The 7358-nt window shown below is 44.1% G+C and overlaps 1 non-coding gene across 1 annotated transcript; it reads left to right on the top strand.

The window, feature by feature from the left end:
* Positions 1-1693: 1693 nt before the first annotated feature.
* Trnas-gga (transfer RNA serine (anticodon GGA)) lies at positions 1694-1777 on the top strand. Its single transcript is given in 2 exon segments — positions 1694-1733; positions 1743-1777. It is a non-coding gene; the product is annotated as a tRNA-Ser (tRNA).
* Positions 1778-7358: the final 5581 nt, after the last annotated feature.

Genomic DNA, 7358 nt, shown 5'->3' with positions numbered 1-7358 from the left:
CTACGGCACTGCGTAGGATCCTACGGTCTTGGCGTGCATCCGTGCGTCGCTGCGGTCCGGTCCCAGGTCGACGGGCACGTGCACCTTCCGCCGACCACTGGCGACAACATCGATGTACTGTGGAGACCTCACGCCCCACGTGTTGAGCAATTCGGCGGTACGTCCACCCGGCCTCCCGCATGCCCACTATACGCCCTCGCTCAAAGTCCGTCAACTGCACATACGGTTCACGTCCACGCTGTCGCGGCATGCTACCAGTGTTAAAGACTGCGATGGAGCTCCGTATGCCACGGCAAACTGGCTGACACTGACGGCAGCGGTGCACAAATGCTGCGCAGCTAGCGCCATTCGACGGCCAACACCGCGGTTCCTGGTGTGTCCGCTGTGTCGTGCGTGTGATCATTGCTTGTACAGCCCTCTCGCAGTGTCCGGAGCAAGTATGGTGGGTCTGACACACCGGTGTCAATGTGTTCTTTTTTCCATTTCCAGGAGTGTATTTTGTATTGGGTACTCAGATTTAAAATGGGATGTATTAAAAATTTCTTTTATTTGAATAATTATTATCTTATTTTGATTTATACTTAGTTTTGTTTCTATACATATTTTCAGCGATTCTCCATAAATTTAATGCTACGTGTGAAAGTCGGCAGTTCTCTTCTATCTCCTTACACTGAGGTGAAAAATATCATGCGATACCTCCTAATGTCGTGCAGGACTCCTTTTTGCGCGGTGTAGTTCAGCAGTTCGACGTGGCATGGACTCAGCAAGTCTTTGGAAGTCCCCTGCAGTGCCATACTGTCTCTATAGCCGTCAAAATGGTTCACATGGCTCAAATGGCTCTGAGCACTTAACATCTATGGTCATCAGTCCCCTAGAACTTAGAACTGCTTAAACCTAAGTAACCTAAGGACATCACACAACACCCAGCCATCACGAGGCTGAGAAAATCCCTGACCCCGCCGGGAATCGAACCCGGGAACCCGGGCGTGGGAAGCGAGAACGCTACCGCACGACCACGAGATGTGGGCTCTATAGCCGTCCATAACTACCAAAGCGTTACTGGTGGAGCATTTTGTGCACGAATTGAGAGGCCAGATTATTCATTCGAACTCTCCAAAAGGTTCTTCAAACTAATCGTGAACAATTGTGGCATTGTCATTCATAAAAATTAAATTGTTCTTTGGGGACGTATCCATGAACAGCTGCAAATGGTCTCCGAGTAGCCGACCGTAACCATTTCCAGTTAATAATCGGTTCAGCTGGACCAGAGGACCAGTCCATTCCATGTAATCACAGCCCTCACCTTTGCAGAGCCGTTCCCAGTTTGCACTGTGGCTTATTGATAATTTGGGTCCATGGCTTCGCCGGGTCCGCGCCACGCTCAAACCCTACCATCGTCTATTACCAGCTGAAACCGGAACTCATCTGAATAGGTGGCGGTCTTCCACTCGTCCAGGGTCCAACCGATACGCTCATGAGCCTAGGAAAGGCACTCCAGGCGACGTCGTGCTGTTACCAAATGCACTCTCATTGGCTATCTGCCGCCATAGCCCATTAAGGAGAGGTTTACTATCTTTTGGTTAAAAAAATCGATTTTTTTTAATTATATTTTTGAAACCATAAAAGTGTTCAGAATCCACCTCTGACACGGTTTTTCCGAATACGGAACGGAAATGTTTGTTATTCGCGGCCGGCCCGAGTGGCCGAGCGGTTCTAGGCGCTACAGTCTGGAACAGCGCGACCGCTAGGGTCGCAGGTTCGAATCCTGCCTCGGGCATGGATGTGTGTGATGAACCTAGGTTAGTTAGGTTTAAGTAGTTCTAAGTTCTAGGTGACTGATGACCAAAGAAGTTAAGTCCCATAGTGCTCAGAGCCATTTGAACCATTTTTGTTATTCGCGGTTGAACAAAAAATGCACTTGCCTGAAAGCGGCCTTTTTCACGCACCAGTTTGTTTCTTTCGGAGTACGAGTTATAGTACCGGTGCTTGGGAGGAAACACACAAAATTCAAATGAAAGTTTGAACGCGTGTGTTTGGAATTTAACCCCCACGCATTTGCATTCTGGTGCGAAGACTGTGGAGACTGCGAATTTCCTGGCAGTGTGCAGCTTCAACGAACAGTATTCAGCAATTCTGAAGATCATGACAACGATGGACGTCACCCTGGGAACCTATTTGACGTAGTTCGCCAAGCATTCGGTCGACCACTGGATTCAAGCTGCCGAAAACCGCTTGTCACTCGCCGTACGACCAGCTGTCGAACAGCGCAGGATGGCCCAGATCGAGCAGAACGCCCTCTATGAAGAAGAGGAAGGACTAGTTTATGGACCCAGAATAGCAGATTGAACATACGTTGCATAATATTGCATTTATATGTAGTCAAAACTTCAAATGCGTTATTCTCTAAATGACTTTTTTTTTAACGCGCGTTATGGTAACTTCAAATCTACTGAACCGATTAGCACGATTCTTTGTTCCGACGAAGCTAACTAAATTTTCTAGGAATTGTACCACTTTTATTCCGATTCATCAACTAAAAATATTTTTACTTGGCCGACGAAATCGAAAAATCGATGAAAAAAACACTTTTTTTTTCAAATGACCGCCATTTTGTTTCCTATGTTCCAAATAACTTAAGCGAGGTACAACTCCCAAAGAATCTTATATATTCCGCTAACGTCAACTCAGTATTGATTTCAGACTAGGCGGCTGACCTGCGACATATCGCCCGTGGAGGTCTACATCTAAATTTTGTTTCTTTCAGATGGTACTTCCACCTTTGCTCTTCGACATTTCCGGTCGAAAAAATTCCAGTTTTTAGAGGAAATATCAATAAACATTTTGACCAAATTTGACATTGATATCTATAACACATCCCGAGAAAAAAATTCTCAAAGAACATGCATTTTTCGGGCCAAAGATAGTAAACTTCTCCTTAACGGATAAGTTTGTCGTACGCCCCACATTGATTTCTCTCGTTATTTCACGTAATGTTGCGTGTGTGTGAGCACTTACAACTCAACGCAAAGGGCGCTGCTCTCAGTCATTAATTGAAAGCCACCGCGTTTTCCCTCAGCAAAAGTAACGTCTGAAATTTGCTATCCTCGACACACTCTTGACACTGTGGCTCTCGGAATATAGAATTCCCTAATTATTTCCGAAATGGCATATCCAGTGCATTTAGCTGCAACTACCAATCCGCGTTCAAATTCGCATCGTGCGACCGTAAGCACGTCGGAAAGCTTTTCACATGAATCACCTGAGTACAAATGACAGCTACGCTAACGGACTGCTCTTCTATACCGTGTGTACACGATACTACCCACAACTGTCTAAGTCCATATCGGTATCTCACAACTTAGTCACATTTTTTTTTCTTTATTGAATTTCAATTCCTCCCGAAGGGGGCGGGCTGGCAGCAGCTTAGTATGCCGCTCTTCAGCCTACAGATTTTGTGACAAAGATCAGGAGAACAAATAATAATAAAAAACAGGCGATAAAATCGGAGACTTAGAGAGTAACAAGGCGAAAAGAAATCGGGGAACTTAAAACAAACAACAGAGGGATGATGATGCTAATAAAAATACATACGAAGCAGACAGGGAAAACAATAGACAATTAAAAAACACGGCGACAGTCTGGATTCTGTTCGCAAAAGACATAAAATTCACACCTAGCGACAGCGTGGTTTCTGTTCGCAACACGAGAAAGACAAACAACACTGAATAGTCACTGGAACACTGCACTAAAAAGTTGGCAAATGTGACACCACAGTCGAGAGCAGGTGGGGGGAAACTGGACAGAGGATGGGAAAACAAAAAAAGGGGGGAAAGGAGAGTAAAAGCGAAGGGGGGAACCGGGAAAGGAGCTGATGGAGGATGAGGACCCATAAGAGGGGTAGGGGGCAGACGCAACAGGGAGTGGGGTAGGCAGAGGAGGGGAATACAAAAGGACTGGGGGGGAGAAGGGAGGTAGGGAGAGGTTTAGTGGGGAGAAAACAGGACAGAAGGGGGGGGGAAGAGGGAGCCCAGAGAAAGGACGGAGGGGGAGGGAGGATCAGAGTTGATAGGAAGGATAAATGGAGGGAGAGAGGGCATCATCCGGGAGGGGGAGTTGACAGAAGCCACCTTGGGAAAGCAGATGGAGGGTGTAGAGATGGAGGGTAGGGGGGACACAACGGTGAAGACGTGGCAGGGGGCGGGGATGGGAGAGGAGAGGAGCAACCAGGGGGTGAGGGGGTTCAAGACTGCGGGAGGTGTAGAGGATGCGGATATGTTCGAGGAATAGGAGCAGATGGGGGAAAGGAATGAGATCATAGAGGATCCGTGTGGGGGACGGGAGGCGGATACGGAAGGCGAGGCGGAGTGCATGACGCTCAAGGAGCTGGAGGGACTGATAGAATTTGGGGGGGGGGTCAAATATCCAGGCAGGACTGGCATAACAGAGGATGGGACGGATTAAGGATTTGTAGGTGTGGAGGATGGTAGAGGGGTGCTTAGTCACATGAGTGTATAATATATTTTGTTCTTTCTTGCGACTTCTGCAGACATGTTAGAACACAGAAGTGATTAACGACAACTCCTTTCCATCAGGAGATCGTCTTTCTTAAGGTCTCCACACTCTGAAGATATCGCTTGCCGTATACAGGGTGGTCCATTGATAGTGACAGGGCCAAATATCTCACGAAATAAGCATCAAACGAAAAAACGACAAAGAACGAAACTCGTCTAGCTAGAAAGGGGAAACCAGATGGGGCTATGGTTGGTCCGCTTGATGGCGCTGCCATAGGTCAAGCGGATATCAACTGCGTTTTTTTTTTTAAATAGGAACCCCCATTTTTATTATATATTCTTGTAGTACGTAAAGAAATATGAATACCACGTACTTACACGTTTGTAACTATCACAAAGCGAAAAAAGTGGTCCAACTAAAACATTCATATCTCTTTACGTACTACACGAATATGTAATTAAAAATGGGGGTTCCTATTAAAAAAAAACGCAGTTGATATCCGTTTGACCTATGGCAGCGCCATCTAGCGGGCCAACCATAGCGCCATTTGGTTTCCCCCTTCAAGCTAGACGAGTTTCGTTCTTTGTAGTTTTTTCGTTTGATGCTATAACATTCCTGTTCGCTACTGTTATACCATAACCTCAAAACTGGAGGCAATTTGCAAAACAGAATTATTTTGTTGGTTTAATAATGGTATAAAGCAACAGAACAGTGTTACCCTCTGAGAGGAATTTTGCTAGGTTGACCGTGTTGTTCCTAACGGAGGTAGCTTATCGGAAGTGAAAGTCAGAATTACGAAAATATTTGAACAGTAACAAACAAAATTTTGCCAAGCTATACTGTTTATAGAATAAGGAAAACGGTCGCCAGCCTAATTAGGCAAGATAAAGATTAACGTTCTCGTTTAAGAAAGTAGGTATAAGTAACTATAACGGATCAACACAACCTATACTTTGTCACACGCGAGTGCAGTGAACTCTGACACACACATATGTTTACAGTAAGATTGAAATTAACAGAGCAGCACTAACTATTTGCAAAATTATAAAAGATACCGAAACACACTATTACTTTCAGGGCTTACACAAAGTGAATGGTCTTTATAACATTACTATTAGTATGCACTTCTAATACACAAGAGAGACAAACAATTAGTAAACATGAATATATAACGTTTCACAACTGCAGCTTTCTACTTTTACTACAGTGAGACACAAAATTAACATATATGTAAAGATACTGACTCACCTTCTGCGATTTACAACAGGCAGTAATGTGATCATTTACTAAGCAAAACTTTATAAGCCTCAGTCTTAAGGACTTTTAATTTGAAGTTGGCAACAACACATTAATATGCAGTTTTACTAGGAAAATTATTTTCAGCAAGCATCATTGACTTTAACTCACTCTCTTGCCACATTAACTTTAATGAGCAAAATATTGGGCTTTAATGTTCTTTTAGTAAGGACACTCGGATATCACTTGAGCTCAAACGGAGAGGAACCTGAGTGGTGTTATGATGAGGAGAAAGGCAGGTACATAAATTCAGATATAAATTACCTTATATTTGAGCACACTAACACATCCATTAAGCTGATCCTTCACTGTACATCATTGTAGTATTCCGATGCAATGATTGCGCAATGTGGTGGCAACTGTATGTAGGTAGGTGGAATTGCAGGTAGAATTGCTGGACTCTGTCACTTCTAGGTGGCGATGATAGTTACAAATTCCAGAATAGTTCCAGCTATTTATCCATCCATCCGAGGCATTGGAAAGTAGCAGAAAAAGCCTCTCTCGGAACCAGCACAATAAGCATCTTTTACATGGCAGTGCACAGTTTGGTAGCTCGTCCCCGACTCGTAGCTCGTCCCCGACTCGTAGCTTGTCACCGACTGACTATCAGTTCCACCTTTTCTACATAGGCCAACCACAATTTGCGCGCGCTACACAGTTCCCTTCCCGAGGGGAACCACTACACCTTTTACATACAAATTAACTAAGAACCCTAAGTGAAGGTCAGCAGTTTACATAACAGTAACCAAATACATTAAATAAAACAGAACATTTGCACATATTGACATTTCTACAAAAAAATTATTCACACAAAATTACAATTACATACAGTAAGTTTTGTTCCCTCCAAATGGGACAAAGAATTTAAATCACAGATACACTACTTTGCATAGAACCAAACCATGACATCAAAGTTTTAACAAAGAAAAGAGTATACAATTTTGTGTCATCGAGTCATACATTTCCAGATACTCAATGATGTAACATTGAATCAAACAAAAGTAAAATAAATCAGTACAGCATTAGAGCTATGGTGTTACAATGCTTATTTCGTGAGATATTTGGCCTGGTCACTATCAGTGGACCAACCTGTATAATGCAGATTATTCATTTCCGCTTTCACGGGATTCCTGTTCCAGTTCACTCTGTCTGAAAGTTCCACTTCACCTCCAAATCGTATTTGAGAGGTGACCTCTGAGAGGTAACTTATGAATTAAGAGCAAAAACAGGCGAAATTAGCCGTAGACTATTACACGGGCTGAAGTAGAATGTTACTGCGCTTGACTGACCGAGAGACATTTGAGCGCTCGCCACGGTTAGTAATAAGTTTCTGGGTTGCGAGAGGCGAACGGAGCGCCATTCGTTTGCCTTTGCAATCTGATTCTGCAAGCTAATATTTCCTTCTGTGTGCCGAATGACATTCACGCAGCAGCTGTGGGCGACCTTTTCAGTACACGGAGCTACTCGCTATTTATTCACGAATGACTGAAAGGTATTGCTTATTAACGTTCTACGGTCCGCTAACTTCGGCCATTCCACGCTATATAGAT

The sequence above is a fragment of the Schistocerca cancellata genome, unplaced genomic scaffold, assembly GCF_023864275.1.
Source record: "Schistocerca cancellata isolate TAMUIC-IGC-003103 unplaced genomic scaffold, iqSchCanc2.1 HiC_scaffold_426, whole genome shotgun sequence".
Classification (NCBI taxonomy): domain Eukaryota; kingdom Metazoa; phylum Arthropoda; class Insecta; order Orthoptera; family Acrididae; genus Schistocerca; species Schistocerca cancellata.
Note: the sequence above shows the minus strand (reverse complement) of the source record. Positions and strands in the feature narration are given on the sequence as shown.